The sequence below is a fragment of the Hylobates moloch genome, unplaced genomic scaffold (assembly GCF_009828535.3).
Source record: "Hylobates moloch isolate HMO894 unplaced genomic scaffold, HMol_V3 SCAFFOLD_19, whole genome shotgun sequence".
NCBI lineage: Eukaryota > Metazoa > Chordata > Mammalia > Primates > Hylobatidae > Hylobates > Hylobates moloch.
Genome location: NW_026652294.1, coordinates 76,889,158 through 76,911,047, shown reverse-complemented (window position 1 = coordinate 76,911,047; position 21,890 = coordinate 76,889,158). Strand labels below are relative to the sequence as shown.

At 39.5% G+C, this 21,890-nt stretch overlaps 1 long non-coding RNA gene across 1 annotated transcript in view; it reads right to left on the bottom strand.

Annotated features, from left to right (window-relative positions):
- Nucleotides 1-253: 253 nt before the first annotated feature.
- LOC131381939 (uncharacterized) overlaps nt 254-21,890 on the bottom strand; it is a 33,577-nt gene continuing 11,940 nt past the window's right edge. The window contains exons 2-3 of the long non-coding RNA XR_009211015.1: nt 970-1,159; nt 254-400 (exon numbers count right to left, since the gene is read on the bottom strand). This is a non-coding gene — a long non-coding RNA (uncharacterized LOC131381939). The remainder of the gene's footprint in view (nt 401-969; nt 1,160-21,890) is intronic.

Below are 21,890 nucleotides of genomic sequence, written 5' to 3'. Positions count from 1 at the left end.
ACTAGCTTCTTCCCTGTCCTGACACTTTCAGATAAGCCTCTCACTTCTGAAAGTCAGGCATTAACAAGGCTTTTGGTCCCCCACTGTAGAGACCCGTACAAAGGAAAGGGGCAGACCATAAAGTTCTGTCATTTCTATTTCTTGGGAGCTGGCTCCAGGGTTCTTTCTGATTCCACAGTGTTGGAGGAAGGTGTTTCATTTAGTTTCCAAACCACAGGGAACTGGAACTTTGGGGAAGTTTTTGATCCTGTGGTTTATCAATCGTATCATTCTCTTTTCTGGGCTCACTGTTCCATGACGCAAGAGCTGCTGTCTGTGTTCAGGAAGCTGGTCTTTTCTGTTATTCGTTTGACTAAAATATCAGGTAAGTTGTGGAATCCCTCAGTCTTGGAATGGATTCCTTTAATGAAACCAAAAAAAGAGTTCATCGGGGTTGAAGGAAAGGAATTATTCTGTTTAGTGAAGGAAAACACAGTGATTTCTAAAATCGCTGAGGTCTAGATGGAGAGTGCTCAGTGTAGAGGGGATTCTCATCTGATTTAGACTCTCCTCCCTCTGTTTTCCCTGGGAGCCCCCCATATTGAACCTTCTGCTGCCACCACATTCAACTCCAGGGGTACATGTGCCCCATTTTCTAAGTTCTAGTTTAGTTTCCCTCAAAAGCAGAGCCTGGGGCAAGAACTTGAGTGCAGTTAGTTTATTTGGAGGCAATCCCAGAAAACATATATGAGGGATTAGGAAGTGAGATACAGAAGGGAGAAAAGCCAATAAAGGATGTGTTAATGAGCAAGTTACTGCTGCAGTTACATTGGTCTCCGTCCTACTGGATATCCTCTAGAAAACTGTGAAATATACCTCCAAATTCACTCACAAGTCAAAAGAGGCTGGGGCATTTTCCCAGTGACTCTCATCCCCGTGGATCCAGAGCTAGCCTGGAGGAATTAAATTCCCTGGCCATCCAGATCGTACCTCGTTGTGTGGAGCAAGCTTCTTTGATGTCACTAGAAGACCCCATCAGAGAAGAAGGGAGCAGCAGGTATCTGTACTGGGAAGCTGTGATGGAATGCCAGACACCATCCTCTCTGGTAGCAGGTACACTCAGATAAGGCTAGCAGATGAGGTGGAGCATCCATGGTGACTGAGGTAAGACCCCAGGAGCCTACGTGAAGGCGAAAAAAAATCCTGCTTTTCTTGCTTTCCATTAGTCCAGATGAAAGAGGCTAGTATTTAAAAACTCCTCCAAATTGTTAAGATGGAATAAGAAATAAAGGAAATAAAAACACACAAAGAAACATAGTAGACCAGGTCCTGAAATACAAGTTGCTGGTCCCCAGTAACTGCACTGTCTTCAAGGAGAGTACCAAACTGCCTACTTCCCTCTAAGCACCTGTCTATCTCCCCATGGGGAACACATTCTAGCTTTTGACACACAGGATGACAGATTCTTGTCATTTTTATTGTCAAGGTCAAATGGACCACTGAGCCTCCTTCCTTGGCTGGTTTTCTTGTGTGAGAATAACTTGTGCATATTTTTCGTATAACAGCTTATAATAATTGGTCACCAAAACCATGGTCTCTAGAGCTAGATATCTCAGTTGGAATTTCGGCTTTTTACGTGTTGTGCAAATTTGGGCAAGTTACTTAACTGCTCTGTGCCTCAGTTTCTTCACTTGTAAAACAGAGATCATGAAAGAATCTAGTCATTAAAACTGTAAGGGTTTAATGAGTTAGTATAGAAACAATGCCTGGTACATAAACACACTATATAAATATTGAGTGTTCTTCTTTTTATTATTATTAGGCTGTAGTTTACACATAGGCAATATCTCCCCTTTCACCTTAACATAATGAAGTGGGATTCCATTTCAGAGCCACTCTATAATGCCATAACTACTCAACAGCCACAACCTGCAATAAGAATCAGGGCCTACACAGTAATAAGGTCTTTCTAATGGTGAGAACATTACTAGGCTGGAGTGAGTTGCTAGGGTTTTCTTTCTTTCTTTAATGTGTGTGAATTTAGCCAAGTCTAGCAGAATCTTTTCTAGCCTTTCCTAACACCCTTAAATTGGAAGATAGATTTGCCAATCCTGGACTGGAACTGCTTGCCACAGGCAGAAATTGCCATCTTTAAACATGTTTGTCTCCTCTGTGGCTTCAGGTAGGCCAAACTAGGACTTTTCCTTAATGCTTCCCAAAGAAAGTACTATGATCAAGATGGCTGACTACCCAGCCCAGCACTCTCCTCCTACACAACAAAGGAACAGAGCAGCGAATAGACAACTATATGTTGAATAGACTGTCTAAGGAATTCTTGCTGGAATTTAGCAAGAAAGTGACGAAAATCCTCTGAGGCACAGAAACTTGGGATGGCAGCGTAGAGGGGGAAGCAAAGCACCCAGCTGGGATTGACTTAGAGCCCAGAGGGATTCACCATTGTTAGGGAAAGGTAAACAGGAGATTCTCAACAGTCCACATTGCCACTACAGATGCCCGCAATACTAGCCACAAGAGAGCCCCACAGCGCTCGTAGGGTCCTAAGCCCAGTAGAGGGAACTGCATGGAATCCATGTGACAGTATCCTTCCAGAAGAGAAAATTTATACCGCGTGCTCCCCACTCCCTGGGATCCAGGGTGCTGCACCATGGTGCAATGTTGAGAGAGAGGTCCCCAGCAGAGTACATCCTGCCCTGGAGCTGAATAACCCCTGTATCTTTACATCCCTAGGGTGTCACTGACACCTCACCCAGAGGGCTGCAGCAACATAACACCAGCTGAACACAGCAGTGCAGCCATGACACAGCATCTGAGCTCACACAGGGCCCTACACACCAGACACAGGCCGTCCAGCAGAGCAGCAGGCTGCACTTAGGGCAAAGGGAGCCAACATAGGCACTTCTCAGAGCCTAAAACCTGCCCACCTGCAACTTTGCCCCCTCCAGCAGCAGAGCTGCTGCACATGCACACGTGCCACTCAAGGGCCTGAGGGCTAGCCTGCTTGAGGCCAACTGCTGCTGCTGGCAACCCCATTCCTCCAGTGGCAGAGCCACTACCTGTACACGCACCCCATCCCAATACTAGCTGCTCAGTTTCTCCACCCCAGCAAATCTGCACCACAGCTTCCACGAACGACTGCAGCCTAAGCCGTTGAGGCACTCACAGATACCAGTGACATTTATTACAGCCAAAAAAATCATATAGAGAATACACTACTGTACCCACTCAGAACCAAAGCCAAAGCACTCTACCCAACCAACACTATAGGACACATCTACAGGAAAAAGTCTCCCTATAAAACTATCTCATACAATTGAAAGAAGCAACTGTCTCACCAGATGCACATATATTAACATAGGAACAGCAGAAACAAGAAAAAGCAAGAAAATATGACACTTCTAAAAACACAATAATTCTCCAATAGCAGATCCTCCAAAAAAGGAAATCTATGAAATGCCTAAAAAGGGATCCAAGATAATGATCTTTTTATTATTATTATTATTATACTTTAAGTTCTAGGGTACATGTGCACAACGTGCAGGTGTGTTACATATGTATACATGTGCCATGTTGGTGTGCTGCACCCATTAACTCGTCATTTACATTAGGTATATCTCCTAATGCGATCCCTCCCCCCTCCCTCCACCCCACAACAGGCCCCGGTTTGTGATGTTCCCCTTCCTGTGTCCAAGTGTTCTCATTGTTCAATTCCCACCTATGAGTGAGAACGAACTGAGATAGAAGAGAACACAGACAGTTCAACAAAATCAGAAAAAAAATTCATGATCTGAATAAGAAATTCAACACAGAAATAGATATCATTTTTAAAAATGAAACAAATCTTGAAACCAAATAATATGTGTATGTATACACACACACACATATGTCAGAGAACTTCAACAATAGATTAGATCAAGCAGAAGAAAGAATTTCTGAATTTTAAAACTGGTTTTTTGGAAAAAAATCAGTCAGACCAAAAAATAATAGTAATAATGAAAAAAGATTTTAAAAGAATGAAGAAGGCCTATGGAATGCCATTAAGCGAACCAATGTTCACACAATGGGAATTTCAGAAAGAGAAGGAATAGAAAAAGGCATAGATAACTTATTTAATAAAATAATAGCTGAAAATTTTCCAAGTCTTGGAAGAGATACAGATATCCGGATATAGAAAGCTCAAAGATTCCCCAAAAAACACAATCCTCTCCAAGACACATTATAATCAAACTGTTAAAAAATAAAAAGGACCGAGCACAGTGGCTCATGCCTGTAATTCTAGCACTTTGGGAGGCCGAGGCAGTTGGATCACCTGAGGTCGGGAGTTCAAGACCAGCCTGACCAACATGGTGAAACCCTGTCTCTACTAAAAAATACAAAAATCAGCCAGGCATGGTAGCATGTGCCTGTAATCCCATCTACTCGGGAGGCTGAGACAAGAGAATTGCTTGAAGCCAGGTGGCGGAGGTTGCAGTGAGCCGAGATCACACCATTGCACTCCAGCCTGGGCGGCAAAATGAGACTGTGTTTCAAAGAAAAAAAAAAAAGATAAAAAGAGAATTTTGAAAACCACAAGAGAAAAGCATCAAGTGACATATAAGGAAATCCCCCTCACACTAACAGCAGAGTTCTCAGAAGAAACATTACAGTCCAGGAAATAATGGGATGATAAAGAGCCAAAAGAAGTAAAGTACCAGACAAGAATACTAGACCCAGTAAAGCTATCCTTCAGAAATCAAGGAGAAATAAATCTTTTTTAGTGAAACAAAAACTGAGGGAATTCATCAACATCAGACTAGCTGTATAAGAAATGCTTAAGGGATTCCTACATCTAGAAATGAAAGAATAATATCTACCTTCATGAAAAAACACAAAAGTATAAAACTCACTGGTAGAGCAGATGTACAAATACAAAAGAGAAAGGAATCAAATATTATTACTACTAAAGATCACCAAACTGCAAAGATAAACAGTAAGAGAGGAAAAAAGAAACAAAGGATATATAAGACAACCAGAAAACACTTAACAAAAAGACAGGAGTAAATCCTCACATATCAATAACAACCTTGATTGTAAACCATTTAAATTCAGAATTAAAAGATACAGACTGACTAAATGGATAAAAAAACAAGACCAAACTGTATTCTGCCTCCAAAATCTCACTTTACCTGTAAAAACACATATAGACTAAAAGTGAAGGGATGGAAAAAGATGTTCTATACAAATGGAAACCACAAGTAAACAGGAATAGCTATACTTACATCAGATAAAATAGACCTTTAGTCAAAAAATGACAAAAAGAGGCAAGGTTATTATGTAATGATAAATGTATCAATTCATCAAGAGGATATAACAATTGTAAATATACATGTACCCAATACCAGAACGTCCAGATATATAAAACAAATATTATTAAAGCTAAAGAGAAAGATAGACCCCAGTACAATAATAGTTGAGAACTTCAACATCCCACTTTCAGGATTGGACCAATAATCTAGATAGGAAATCAACAAACATTGGACTGAAACCGCACTATAGAACAGATGAACCTGACAGAATATTTTGTCCAACAGCTGCAGAACACACATTCTTCTCACCAGGACGTGGAACGTTCTCAAGGCAAAACCATATGTTAGGCAACAAAATAAATCTCAACAAATTTTTAAAAATCAAAGCAATATCCATTCAAACTAAGCTTCATAAGTGAAGGAGAAATAAAATCCTTTACAGACAAGCAAATGCTGAGCGATTTTGTCACCACCCGGCCTGCCTTACAAGAGGTCCTGAAGGAAGCACTAAACATGGAAAGAACAACTGGTACCAGCCACTGCAAAAACATGCCAAGTGGTAAAGACCATCGACGCTATGAAGAAATTGCATCAATTAATGGGCAAAATAACCAGCTATCATCAGGATTACAGGATCAAATTCAAACATAACAATCTTAACTTTAAATATAAATGGGCTAAATACCCCAATTAAAAGACACAGTCTGGCAAAATGGATAAAGAGTCAAGATGCATAGGTGTGCTGTATTCAGGAGACCCACCTCACATGCAAAGATGCACACAGGTTCAAAACAAAGGGATGGAGGAAGCTCTACCAAGCAGATGGAAAGCAAAAAAAAGCAGGGGTTTCAGTCCCAGTCTGTGATAAAACAGACTTTAAAACAACAAAGATCAAAAGAGACAAGGCCGCTACATAATGGTAAAGGGTTTAATTCAACAAGAACAGCTAGCTATCCTAAATATATATGCACCTAATACAGGAGCACCAAGATTCACAAAGCAAGTCCTTAGAGACATACAAAGAGAATTAGACTTCTAAACACTAATGATGGGAGACTTTAACACCCTACTGTCAATATTAGACAGATCAATGAGACAGCAGGTTAACAAGGATATCCAGCACTTGAGCTCAGCTCTGGACCAAGCGAAACTAATAGACATCTACAGAACTCTCCACCCCAAATCAACAAAATATACATTCTTCTCAGTACTACACCACACTTACTTATTCTAAAATTGACCACATAATTGGTAGTAAAACACTCATCATCAAATGTAAAAGAACAGAAATTATAACAAAGTGTCTCTCAGACCACAGTGCAATCAAATCAGAACTCAGGATTAAGAAACTTATTCAAAACCACACAACTACGTGGAAACAGAACAACCTGCTTCTGAATGACTACTGGTAGATAACAAAATGAGGGCAGAAAGAAAGATGTTCTTTGAAACCAATGAGAACAGAGACACAATGTACCAGAATCTCTAGGACTTGGCTAAAGCAGTGTGTAGAGGGAAATTTACAGCACTAAATGCCCACAAGAGAAAGCAGGAAAGATCTAAAATTGACACCCTAACATCACAATTAAAAGAACTAGAGAAGCAAGAGCAAACACATTCGAAAGCTAGCAGAAGGCAAGAAATAACTAAGATCAGAGCAGAACTGAAGGACATAAAGACACAAAAAAACCTTAAAGAAACAGTGAATCCAGGATCTGGTTTTTTGAAAAGATCAGCAAAATAGACCACTAGCAAGACTAACAACGAAGAAAAGAGAGAAGAATCAAATTAGATGTAATAAAAAATGATAAAGGGGATTATCACCACCAATCCCACAGAAATACAAACTACCATCAGAGAATACTACAAACACCTCTACACAAATAAACTAGAAAATCTAGAAGAAATGGATAAATTCCTCGACACATACACCCTCCCAAGACTAAACCAGGAAGAGGTTGAATCTCTGAATAGACCAATAACAGGTTCTGAAATTGAGGTGGTAATTAATATCCTACCAACCAAAAAAAGTCCAGGACCAGAAGGATTCATAGCCGAATTCTACTAGAGGTACAAAGAGGAGCTGGTACCATTCCTTCTGAAACTATTTCAATCAATAGAAAAAGAAGGAATCCTCCCTAACTCATTTTATGAGGCCAGCATCATCCTGATACCAAAGCCTCGTAGAGACACAACAAAAAAAGAGAATTTTAGACCAATATCCCTGATGAACACTGATGCGAAAATCCTCAATAAAATACTGGCAAACCAAATTCAGTAGCATATCTAAAAGATTATCCACCACGATCAAGTAGGTTTCATCCCTGGGATGCAAGGCTGATTCAACATACACAAATCAATAAACGTAATCCATCATATAAACAGAACCAAAGACAAAAACCACATGACTATGTCAATAGATGCAAAAAAGGCCTTCTACAAAATTCAACAGCCTTCATGGTAAAAACTCTCAATAAACTACGTATTGATGGAACATGTCTCAAAATAAGAGCGATTTATGACAAACCCTCAGCCAATATCATACTGAATGGGCAAAAACTGGAAGCATTCCCTTTGAAAACAGGCACAAGACAAGGATACCCTCTCTCACCACTTCTATTTAACACAGTGTTGGAAGTTCTGGCCAGGGCAATCAGGCAAGAGAAAGAAAGAAAGGATATCCAACTGGGAAAAGAGGAAGTCAAATTGTCTCTGTTTGCAGATGACATGGTTGTATATTTAGAAAACCCCATCGTGTCAGCCCAAAATCTCCTTAAGCTAATAAACAACTTCAGCAAAGTCTCAGGATACAAAATCAATGTACAAAAATCACAAGCATTCCTCTACACCAATAATAGACAAACAGCCAAATCATGAGTGAAATCCCATTCACAATTACTGCAAAGAGAATAAAAGGAATCCACCTTACAAGGTATGTGAAGGACCTCTTCAAGGAGAACTACAAACCACTGCTCAATGAAATAAAAGAGGACACAAACAAATGGAAGAACATTCTATGCTCATAGATAAGGAAGAATCAATATCATGAAAATGGGCATACTGCCCAAGGTGATTTATAGATTCAATGCTATCCCCATCAAGCTACCAATGATTTTCTTCACAGAATTAGAAAAAACTACTTTAAAGTTCATATGGAACCAAAAAAGAGGCTGCATAGCCAAGACTATACTAGGCAAAAAGAAGAAAGCTGGAGGCATTATGCTACCTGACTTCAAACTATACTACAAGGCTACAGTAATCAAAATAGCATGGTACTAGTACCAAAAGAGATTTAGACCAATGGAACAGAACAGAGCCCTCAGAAATAATGCTGCATGTCTACAACTATCTGATCTTTGACAAACCTGACAAAAACAAGAAATGGGGAAAGGATTCCCTATTTAATAAATGGTGCTGGGAAAACTGGCTAGCCATATGGAGAAAGCTGAAACTGGATCCCTTCCTTACACTGTATACAAAAATTAACTCAAGATGGATAAAAGACTTAAATGTAAGACCTAACACCCTAAAAACCCTAGAAGAAAACCTAGGCAATACCATTCAGGTCATAGGCATGGGCAAGGACTTCATGACTAAAACACCAAAAGCAAAAAAGCAATGGCGACAAAAGCCAAAACTGACAAATGGGATCTAATTAAACTAAAGAGCTTCTGCACAGCAAATGAAACTATCATCAGAGTGAACAGGCAACCTACAGAATGGGAGAAGATCTTTGCAATCTACCCATCTGACAAAGGGCTAATATCCAGAATCTACAAAGAACTTGAACAAATTGACAAGAAATAAAACAACCTGATCAAAAAGTGGGCAAAGGATATGAACTGACTCTTTTCAAAAGAAGACATTTATGCAGCCAACAGACATATTGAAAAATGCTCATCATCACTGGTCATTAGAGAAATGCAAATCAAAACCACAATGAGATACATCTCACACCAGTTAGAATGGCGGTCATTAAAAAGTCAGGAAACAACAGATGCTGGAGAGGATGTGGAGAAAGAGGAATGCTTTTACACTGTTGGTGGAGTGTAAATTAATCCAACCATTCTGGAAGACAGTGTGGCCATTCCTCAAGGATCTAGAACTAGAAATACCATTTGACCCAGTGATCCCATTACTGCGTATATACTCAAGGATTATAAATCATGCTACTATAAAGACACATGCACATGTACGTTTATTGCAGCACTCTTCACGATAGCAAAAACTTGGAACCAACCCAAATGTCCATCAATTTGGATATCAGTTGATGGACATTATCAATTTTGGATAAAGAAAATGTGGCACATATACACCATGGAATACTATGCAGCCACAAAAAAGGATGAGTTCATATTCTTTGCAGGGACATGGATGAAGCTGGAAAATATCATTCTCAGCAAACTATCATAAGGACAGAAAGCCAAACACTGCATGTTCTCACTCATAGGTGGGAGTTGAATGATGACAACACATGGACACAGGGTGGGGAACATCACACGCTGGGGCCTGTCGGGGTGGGGGACTAGGGGAAGGATAGCAGTAGGAGAAATACCTAATGCAAATGACGAGTCAATGGGTGCAGCAAACCACCATGGCACGTGTATACCTATGTAACAAACCTGCACGTTGTGCACATGCACCCTAGAACTTAAAGTATAATTTAAAAAGCAAAATTGAAAAAAAAAAGCATACATTTTCAAAAATATGCATAGAAAAATATTTGAAGGGATGTATACCAGACTTTTTTAAGTGGTCATTTCTTGATGACATGATTCTATGACATTTTTTCTTTTTGTTTACCTATTTTTTTAAACTTTGCACTATAAACTCTTGTTAATCTTTGCCAACAAGAAACAAAGTACCTTTAATAACATCTATAATATCAATGATATGACTTCTAGAATCATTAAGCTTGAGAACTAGTATGCAGAAAAGAGTTAACATAGCAGGTCTGACTACCATCCTTCAAAAGACCTGCTTAAAAGATGCCCCTTAGCTGGCATTTGCGAACTTAGATTTCAGAAGGGTTCCTAGCACTCTAACTGACAAGAATGGCTCACTGTACCTAAATAATACGGTTTATGCTGAATATTTGCTTTCCTTCTGGGAGTTTGGAATTTCAGTGCACACTAGGCAGAAAATGTCTATGTAACCACCCCCCATAAAAACCTAGGTTTTAAGTCACTAATGATCTCCAATAACACAAAATTTCACTTGTGTTACAATTTGTTACAATAAGTACACCCTGTGTGACTTCACTGGGAGAGGACTCTTAGAAGTCTGTACCTATTTTCATGGGACTTCACCCCATCATGCACTTTTCCGTTTGCTGATTTTGCTTTGTATGCATTCACTGTAATAAATCCTGCTATGAGTATGACCATTAAAAAAATCAAAGCAATATCAAGTATCGTTTCAGACCAAAATGGAATAAAACTAGAAGTCAATAACAAAAGTAACTTTGGAAACTCTACATAAAAATTAAATAACATGCTCTTGAACAACCAGTGGGTCGATTAAATAAATTAAGAAAGAAAATGATTTCTTGAATCAACTAAAAGTAAAATTACAGCGTAGCAAAATCTATGGGATATAGCAAAAGCAGTACTAACAGAGAATTTTATAGAAATAATTGCCTACATCAAAAACTATACAGATTTAAAATAAACAACCTAACAATATATCTCAAGGAACTAGAAAAGCAAGAACAAACCAAACCCAAAATTAGTAGAAGAAAAAGATAATAAAGATTAGAGCAAAACTAAAGAAAATAAAGACTGAAAAAATATGCAAAAGATGAATAAAATGAAAAGTTATTTTTCGAAAGATAAATAAAATTAATAAACCATTAACTAGATTAAGAAAAAAAGAAAGAAAATGTAAATAAAATCAGAAACAGAAAAGGAGACATCACAACTGATTTCACAGAGATGTAAAGGATCATTAGAGGCAATATGCTAACAAATTGAAAAGCCTAGAGGAAATGGATAAATTCCTGAACACATATAACCCACCAACCCTGAACCCAGAAGAAATAGAAAAGGGAAACAGACCAATCATGAGTAACAAGATTGAATCAGTAACAAAAAGTCTCCCAAAAAAGAAAAGCCCAGGACCGGATGGCTTCACTGCTAAATACTACCAAACATTTAAAGAAAAACTAACATTTACATCCATGTAGTACGGGAAATTAAAAGGAAAAAGTAACACCAATTCTTCTCACACTGTTCTAATAAAGTTGAGAGGGGTAATTTTTCCTAACTTATCCTATGAGGCCAGCATAATCCTGATACCAAAACCAGACAAGGACACAGCAACAACAAAAAAAGAAAACTCTAATGAACATAGATGAAAAAATTCAAAGCAAAATACTAGCAAACTAAGTCTAACAGGACATGATCAAGTGGGATTTATCCCAGGGATGCAATGATGGTTCAACATACACAAATCAATAAATGTGATACATCACATCAAGAGAATGAAGGACAAAAAACATATAATCATCTCAATAGATGCAGAAAAGGCATTTGATAAAATTATACATTTCCTCGTGATGAAAACTCTCAAAAACTTAGGTAGAAAAAACATAGCTCAACAAAATAAAGACCATATAAAACAGCTAACGTTACACTGAATGAGGAAAATAAAGTTTTCCGCTAAGAACTGGAACAAGACAAGAATGTCCACTTCTACCACTCGCATTCAACATAGTACTGGATGTCCTAGCCAGAGAAATTAAGCAAGAGAAAGGGCATTCACATTGGAAAAGAGTAGGTCAAAGTGTACCTCTCTGTAGATGACATCATCTTGTATATGGAAAAACCTAAAGACCTCACCAAAACACTCTTAGAACTGAAAGAGGAACTCAGTAAAATTTCAAAATACAAAAATCAGTAGCATTTTTGTATACCAATAACTAGCTGAAAATGGAACAAAAAAATGAAAATGGAACAAAAAAACTACAAAAGAATAAAATATCTCATGTTCATTAATAGGAAGAATTGATATTATGAAATGACCATACTGCCCAAAGTAATCTACAGATTTAATGCGATCTCTTTCAAAATACCAATGACATTCTTCACAGAAATAGGAAAAACAATCCTGAAATTCATATTGAACCACAAAAGACTCCAAATAGCCAATCGTGAGCATAAAGAAAAAGTTGGAAGTATTATACTACTAGATTTCAAAATATTCTACAAAGCTAAAATAACCAAAACACATGGTACTGGCATGAAAACAGACACATAGACTGATGGAACAGAATAGAAAAGCTAGAAAGAAATTTATACATTTATAGCCAACTGATTGATAAAGGCACTGTGAACACACACTGGGGAATGGCAGGCTTTTCAATAAGTGGTGCTGAGAAAACTGGAAAGCCACATGCAGAAGAGTGAGACTATACCCTTATTTATCACCATAACAGAAATTAACTAAAAATGGATTTAGAGACTTAAATGTAAGGCCCAAAACAATAAAATTACTAGAAGAAAATAGGGGAGAAATGCTTCATGACGTTGGTCTGGGCAAAGATTTTATAGGTACAACTTCAAAAACACAGGCAAAAAAGCAAAAATAGACAAATTGGATTATATCAGACTAAAAAACCTGAAGCACAGCAAAGGAAACAGCAGACTGAGAGACAACCTGTAGAATGGGAGGAAAATATTTGCAAGCTATTAATCTGATGAGGGATTAATATCCAGAATATTAAAGGAACTCAAACAGTTCAATAGCAAGAAAAATAATCTGATTTAAAATGGGCAAAGTATCTGAATAAACATTTCTCAGATGAAAGTATCTCTCAAATGGCCAAAAAGTATATTAAAAATGCTCAGCATCACTAATCAGGGAAATGTGAATCAAAACCACAATGAGATACCATCTCAACCCAGTTAGAATGGCTATCATTTAAAAAGATGAAAAAATAATAAATTCTGGCAAGGATGCAGAGAAAGGAGAACTCACACACTGTTGGTAGCAATGCAAATTAGTACAGCTATTATGGTCAATAGTATGGAGGTTCCTGAAAAAAACTAAAGATAGAACTATCATATGATCCAGCAATCCCACTACTAGGTACTTAGCCAAAGAAAAGGAAATCGACATATCAAAGAGCTATCTGTCCCCCTTGATATTTATTGAAGCACTATTCACAGTAGCCAAGCTATGGAATCAACCTGGGTGTCCAAAGACAGATGAATGGTTAAGTAAAATATGGTCTATACACACAGTGGAATACTATTCAGCCATTAAAAAAGAATAAAATCCTGTCATTTGTGGCAACATGAATGAGTCTGTAGGACATTATGTTAAGTGTAGTAAATCAGGCACAGAAAGATAAATACTGCATTTTCTCACTCATATGAGGGAGATAAAAAAGTTGAGCTCATAGAAGTAGAGAGTATAATTGTGATTATTAGGGGCTGGAAAGAGGAGGGAGGAGAAGAGGGTAAGAAGTGTTTGGTTAATGAATACAAAATTGCAGCTAGATAGGAGGAATATGTTCTAGTGCTCTATAGTACTGTAGAGTGACTATAGTCTATAGTTAACAACGATTTATTGTATATTTTCACATAGCTAGAATAGAGGATTTTGAATGTTCCCAACACAAAAAAAGAAAAATGTTCGAGGTGATGCATATGCTAATTGTTCTGATTTTATCATTAAACGTTATATATATATGTATTGAAATATCACTCAGTATGCCATAAATATGTATAATTATGATGTCAATTTTTTTAAAAAAAAGACTGCTATGAAGCAATTATTAGGCTGGGCATGGTGACTGAAACCGGTAATCCCAGTACTTTGGGAGGCCAAGTTGGGCAGATCATCTGACGTCAGGAGGTCAAGACCAGCCTGGCCAACATGGTAAAAACCCATTTCTACTAAAAATACAAAAAATTAGCCCGGCGGATGGTAGCACATGCCTGTAACCCCAGCTACTCACTCAGGAGACTGAGGCCGGAGAATCGCTTGAACCTGGGAGGCGGAAGTTACAGTGAGCCGAGATTGCACCACTGGACTCCAGCCTGGGCGACAGAGTGAGACTCTGTCTCAAAAAATAAAAAATAAAAATTAAGAAATTATTATACATTTGTCTGATTAAACTACATCTTTTTTCATTCTGTCCATTTTTTGAAAGTTTATAAACATCTGCATTAGAAAAAGATAACGGAAACCAACTTCATCAGTTGGGCTACTTGCTGTAGCAAAAGTCTGAATGGTCCAGTTTCTGAATGGCTAAAGAAAACCATCTATTTATGTGTTCCTTGCTATGGATAAATGGATATTTAATTTATCTGTAGCCAAGAAGCCATCCTATATCATCCTTTCTCCCTAGACTTATATTTCTGGAAAACTACCACAATGGCGTGAAATTGCAAGGAGTTGCTTCAGGTTCACAGTGAGAGCTCAAAACTTGAGTCATCCTACGTAGGTGCCACTGGTATGGAAGATGCTGTAAGAATAGGACACCTTGAACTTGCATTGGCCTAAGTCTTGCTTCCTCTCTCCTACCTCCCCTTAATTACAAAACACAAATCACTTCATCTCCTCTGGTACAGCACAAATTGACCTCTACTCCCCCCTGGTGGATCATTACAGTATGCTGGCCGAGTCACTTCTGAAATCGCCACATGGGCCCTTAAGACTTAATAAATCAAGGGCCACCGCTCGTGAGCCTAACATGTTCTTGTCCAACATACTAATTATTTAGAGCTGAAAAGTAATCTGCCCCCATATTGTGCTAGTATTTTTTGGCTTGTGTCTTCCAAGTTGTTCCCTTATTATTCAAATGTTGCATTCTTTATTGTGATTGCCTGGTTACTTGTCTATCTCCCCAAATAGACCATAAACCACAGAAACACAATAATGTGAAGTGATTTTCTTGAGGCCACATAATCAGGAGAGAATCCCAATATAGTAATCAGGTTTCTCTATTCATGAGCCATTGTGCTGTTCATTCACAGCAATATTCTGTGTTCTGAAATCTCTTTCTCAGAAGAAGCATTGAGATGGCAACACACCAGGGCTCAGAAAACAGATCCTGCTGTCAGCTCAGTCACTCATCTCGCCAAGCCCCTAATGTTTCTCATCTGAACAACGATGGTAGTTTCTTCAGACCATTGCTAAGGTTCAATATGACTTCGAATATCTAGGATTCACCTGGAAAGCATTGCCATTCATCTGCAGTTGTAAGACATTGAGAGAGAGAGAGAAAAGAGAAAGAGGGAGCATTCATCTATTAATTAAACAAATAAGTCTTCATTTAACAATTATTCAGCATCTGCAACATGCCAAAGTGGATGCTACTTATACTGGTGAACAAAAAATACAGTGACCTTGACCCTGAGAACTTATGTCTTGATCCTTGTGGGGTCACTGGCCAACGCCTCTCATTGATGATCCCAGATAAACAGATTGACAGGCCTTTGATCAGCATGCTGTTTTGAAGAATTCTCTCCTGGATATGTGTTTGTGTGATGGGCTGGGAGAGAAGGCTAGTGAAAACTGCCACACTTAAAATTAGCATATCTCAAATTCTTGAATCAAACAAAAACAAATAAACAGCAGCAACAAAACAGATTGGGTATGTCCAGCACAGGTGTCTCCTGCCTGTAAATGTGCAGTTTCCCTAAATCAAGCCGTGGTTGCTCTCTGCTGCCAAGATGCCAACGGGAGTGCCCAATTAGTGCCAATTTGTTTCTTGTAATACGGACACCTGTCACCAAAGAGCTTGATAAAAATAACCATCTCAGTCACTGCAGATCCAAACTGGGCTCTAACTAATCACCCAGAGGTAAATAGGAAGACTTCAAATCCCATTGCAAATTCTCTAAGGGACCCAGTCCCTCTGACTGTGAACAAATTTATGCTGCATTTTTGACTGATGGCAAGACACCAACTGGCAATTGATATTTTTTTTTCTTTAAATGCAAGTTATCAGCCTTTCCTCCCAGTCAGCTACAGGCTTCCCCCTGGCAGTTCAAGACTCATAGTGATAATGGATTATCTTTACTTTTAATAGCAAACCACCTTCCACTGAGATGGAATGAATGCTGCAGGAGAAGGAGAACAGATTTCACCAAGAAGTCCTTTAACTCTCTTCAGGAAACATCTCTAGTTCAAGCATTTTTAAAAAAATAATAACCTCTAAAAACTAACCAGGTTTCCGCTGTGTGGTTGAGCCAGCCAGGAGGGTTGTGCTGGTTACATCTGAATTAGCCCTGCTTGACAATCACTTTCAAACTCTGTTCTACTTCGTGCCAGCAGTTTAACTCCCTGGGTGTGCAATCGTATGGGGCAGATGCCTTCGAAGGAGCTATCGGACCCAGATTAAGAACATATAATATACAATAAGCAAATGAGAAGGCAAGACATTTTTACAAAATCACCCAGGCAGGAAAATCAGCACGTCCTGCTCTTCAATAGTGAGCCCATCTAGCCTATTGCTTTATGGGGAGCAGAAATGCCTGGAATCTAAATCTGCCACAGGACGGGTTTCTTTGCCTCCTCACGATGCTGTGAACTGAATGGTAGATTGCATCACCTCCATTGTAAGGCAGCTCTCATTATGAGAAACCAAACATAGAGCCTGGCTCCTAACCGGAGTATTAATAATGAAAATGGATTATGTGCATCCTGTTTGCTAAGCAATTATCCCAAGGCAGGGATTGAGTCCAGATTTTTTGCCTCACTGCCTGAGTGGCAGAATGTGAATAGATAGATAGGTATTTGCATACAGTGTCTCTGACCTGGAGAAAATGTCAGGAGCTTTATAGACTGCAGTGAGAGCTGCAGATGCATATTCTTTTCAAACATGGCTGGGTTTTGCAGTCTATTCTTGGAAAAGGCAAAGAAAGGGGGAAAGAGTTGGATTTGCTGTTACTGTTTAAAGATATCCTCCTGAGTCAAGGTGAGATTATTTTATTTTGCCCACCTTAAGTTTTTCATTAACTGGAAGTGACTTCAGCTCCTACCTTCTCAAGGAAATGAAATGAGTTTTATTTAGTTGAATGCGAGGAATACTTTCCCTGGATGTTTAATAGACCTGGGTCTGATCTGCTTAACCTAGGCACATTTTAATGAGAGGAGGCATTTCTCTAATGCTTGAGATGTACATTTTCTTCTTCTCCTCTTTCTCTTGCTGTGATCCTGCAAGGTGGCAACTGACTTCCTCTCTCTGATGCTCATGCTCTATTTCGGGGCTGTATTTCCAGGGTAAAATGAAACCTACATAGGTGTATGCAGTACTTTAGAATCCTTCAGAGTAAGCACTGCCAGAGCTGTGTCACATCCAATCTCTGCTCACCACCCTCCTCCTTTGTCTTGCATTCATATGTTAAGTTGTGGGATGGAGAGATGGCAGTGGAAGTTCATACGGGCAAGGCTTATTTTCACAGGACCACAGAGAGTAGTCCTACCAGATGCAGGCAGGTAGCAGGGGCAGCACACCCCTATTCCCATGGCAGAGGTCACTCAAACCCTAACACAGATTTTACACTCAGTTAAAATTGCCTGGGAAATGGATAAACAACTGTAATACATCCATGTGGTAGAATACTACTCGGCAGTAAAAAGGAAAAAATTACTGATATATACAACACCATGAAAAAATTATCTAATTCGTTGCTCTATGTGAAAGAAGTCAGACTCCAAAGACTACATACTGTATGATTCCAAACTGGAAAAGTAAAACTATAGGGACCAAAAACAGATGAACGGTTTCGAGGGCTGGAAGTAGAAGGAGAGGCTGACTTAATAGGATGACCAAATCACCTTCATTTGCTTAGAACTGTCCCAGTTTTAGCTCAGAATGTCTCTATCCCAGACACCCCTCAGTCCTAGACAAATTGGGACAGCTGGTCACCCTTGAACTTGACTACAAAGGGACACAGAGAACTTTTGAAGGGGATAAAACTGTGTTTTTTAAAGCTCACAGAACTGTACACTTACTTAAAAGGGTGAATTTTACTCTATGTAAATTATAACTTAAGTGAATGGGAAGAATTGCCTAGTCTCTCCTGTGTCTCTCCGCTGAACAGTGGGCTCTCTTATATGCAGGGATTTCATCTGTCACATGCCACTGCCACCCCCGCCCCCCGCCCTTGCACCTAGTGCTGTGCCTGGCATGGCATAATTTGCTAAAAGCATATGCATGCTCATTTTCCTCAGATGCTACCCATTGTATCAACACCAGTGGATTCTTTAAACAATCCAGTGGTGTCTAAACATGAAATTTTCTTCCTGGAAATGCTCAAATTAAGGTTTTCTCTATTTCTTTTAGGTTGTGAGTTGATCAACATGCTCTTGATATGGTAGAACTATAGTCATTAGTGTTTTCTAAATATATTGAACATAACAAATTCCTGGAGTGTTTAAAAAAAAAAAAAAAATTCCTGGAACCCTACCCAGGTTGACCAAAGCTGAACTTCCAGGGGAATGGCCTGGGAATGTGTATATTTTAAAAGTTTCTCAGATGATTCTTATTATCAAATAAGGAATGTAGAAAGAAAGAAAACTGTGGTGTCAGACCTCAGCACTGGCCTTTAGGGCTGGTCAACACATCTAAAATGGGATCCTTCTATCAGAGTCTTTCCCTTTAGGAATCATTCATTCATTGATTCCATCTGAGAACTATTTATTGAGCAACTATTCTAATACTACAGCCTGAAAACAGGACAAACAAATGCACAGGATAAGTTCAATCACTGCTAGGTGATGTGAAGGAACTGCAACAGGGGTAGGTACCACTTCAATAGAACAGTCCGGAAGGATGCAGTTCTTGTTGATTTCCGGCTCTAACCTCATGCTGGTTTCCCATGGGGAGTGTAGTTGGAATGCCACAAACTAGTTCTTATCCCAGCATTGCCAAAAACATCTGCCTCAGACTAGCCTCAGCGTCTGCAAACATGAAGGGAAAGACCTAGACATTGATCCCCAAGGTCCTCTTCTAGGCCTGACATTGTATGTTTCTGGAGTTTATTATTGTAATCAAATAAAACTAATCTGATACATATTTAATGATATACATAATTGTTATGCTGCATGATAATTAGCTATCAATGGTAAGCAGTTCACAGAAATGACTGTAATTAGTATTTCTTATACACAGTCAACCCAAGTTTGGGGTTTTTCTCTCGTCTCAATTTTTCATTCTGTAATTAGCATCAGAGTTCTCTGTTCTTCTACACTATGTATCATTCCAGGATAACCCATGCCCTTCTCTCACACACACACCCACTTAGGGATATTGACGCTTGAAAACATCAAGGCCCAGGATATTCTCTTCAGAAGCTAACCAGTCCTGAGAATGCTGTGTTACTGCATTCCCTGCTGCCTCCAGGAGACCTTTCAGATACTGCTTTCTTGGCCAGGTGCAGTGACTCATGCCTGTAATCCCAGAACTTTGGGAGGCCGAGGGGGGCAGATCACTTGAGGTCAGGAGCTCCAGACCAGCCTGGCCAACATGGTAAAACCCCATCTCTATCAAAAAAATACAAAAATTAGCCGGGTGTGGTGGTGTGTGCCTGTATAGTCCCAGCTACTTGGAACGCTGAGGTGGGAGAATCACTTGAACCCTGGAGGTGGAGGTTGCAGTGAGTGGAGATTGCACCACTGCCCTCCAGCCTGGGCAACAGAGCAAGACCCTGCCTCAAAAAAAAAAAAAAAGATATTGCCTTCTCTCATCTTCTTCCTCTGCTGTCTCGGATGCAGCAAGGACCTAAAGGAACTGCAAAGAGTTTAGACAATCAGAATTTTTCCACGAAGGAATGGGAAGTCCAACAGGGGAGGCAATACATGAGGATGGGCCCGATATCTTGGTTTCGGAGACTCTGGCAGCAGAAGGGAAGGTGTGTTAGTTTCCAGGACTTCCACAACAAAACACCACAGATGAGGTGGCTTCAACAACAGAAACTTATTTTCTCACAATTCTGGAGGCAAAATGTCTGAGATCAAGATGTCAGCAGGTTTGGTTTTCTCTGAGGCTTCTGTCCTGGGCTTGCAGATGGCCGTCTTCTCACTGTGTCCTCACACGGTCTTCTGCTATGCACACACATGTCTGGTGTGTGTGTCTCTCTCTAGGTTGAAATTTTCTCATCTTGTATGGATACCAGTCATATATGATTAGGGCCCACCTCAAAGCCCTCATTTTAACTTAATAATCTCTTTGAAGACCTCATCTCCAAATATGCTCACCTTCTATAAGGTACTGGAGGTTAGGACTGCAACATGTGAAATGGTACAGGAACGTAATGCAGCCCCTAACAGAAGGGAAACTGGGAGGAAGAGCTAACTCTCCAAATACACAAAATCCAGTCTCTCTCCAGGTCTAACAACTTCCAGAGCTTCCTTTCTGAGACTCCTTATCACCAAAGCCATGCCTCCAGCTAATGACTAGCATCTAGCCACCTTGAACAAAATCTCCCTTTCCACAAGCAAGAATGAAAGTCTTAAAAGATGTAAATACCTGGGAAAGTGAGCCTACGGGTGAGAAATAATTTCTGGCAACTTGTCAGTGCTCTTTCCTGTTGTGATAACGGGAGGGCGGGAGGCTGAGGGTGAGCTTTGGGAACTTTGTGGTTGCTGGGCAGTCCCCATTGATCTTCTATGCTGGCCAGCTGGTGGCTGGGTGGAAAGGATCGTGGTCAGCTGAGTGAGCCAGCGTGCGTTGGGCCCCAGTGAGGTTGCAGACTGTTGCTTCCGCTGCACTCTCTGTTCTTGCCCCCCACCCCCATCCTCCCTGCCTTCTGAGAGCCAAACTATGATTCTAATAGTGAGATATGAAAACAGAAACTCCAGAATGGTAGAAACTTGCTAGAAAAGCTTTAGTAATAACAGCAGCAATGGGGAAAAGCCCCAAAACCTCCTAAGATAGTTTTCTAAGGGCAAAGAGCAGCAGCGTGGACTCCTAACAGGCCACATGTCTTTCTCTCATTCTGTCCAGCCCCTCACATAGCAGGAGAGGCATAATAGCACTTGGTCAGGAGTGAAAATAGAAATGGACGCAAAGAAAAGCAGACCCAGGGACAGAGTGGAAAAACTACGAATATATAATTCTGGAAAAGAATTTTACTTTAACTTGGTGTTTTCACATTATAGGCCTTCTCTATTCTCTTTCTAAAATCTCGATCTAAGAACAGGATGCCCAAGTTTCAATCTTCCTTCCCTATTACGTCAGTCAACTGGTCATATAACCTCTCTTGGTGTGGTTTCTGTATCCTTAACTTGAAGGGCTTAGGAAACACCATCTCTGATCCTGCTTAGATATTTTCTTCTGCAAATATATTTTGACAAAACAAGACTAGGTCAATTAATTAGCAGGGCAAGACTTAGTTACTGTTGTACCTCTTTGGTTAGATGTCTCAGCTAACTTATATGTACTAAAATCTCATATTCTGTTTCTGATGAAACTTGTAATTTACTCAGGCAATAAAATGAGGACAATATTTGTCTCGCTGGGCTTTGTGAGATTTCGATTATATACAGGATGTGAAGGAGACAACGGCTGCTGCATAATACATGCTGAGTGTTAGTACTTATCTTATAAGCCCTGATAACCCCCTTTGTGCCTGGCTTGGTTGATATGCAGTA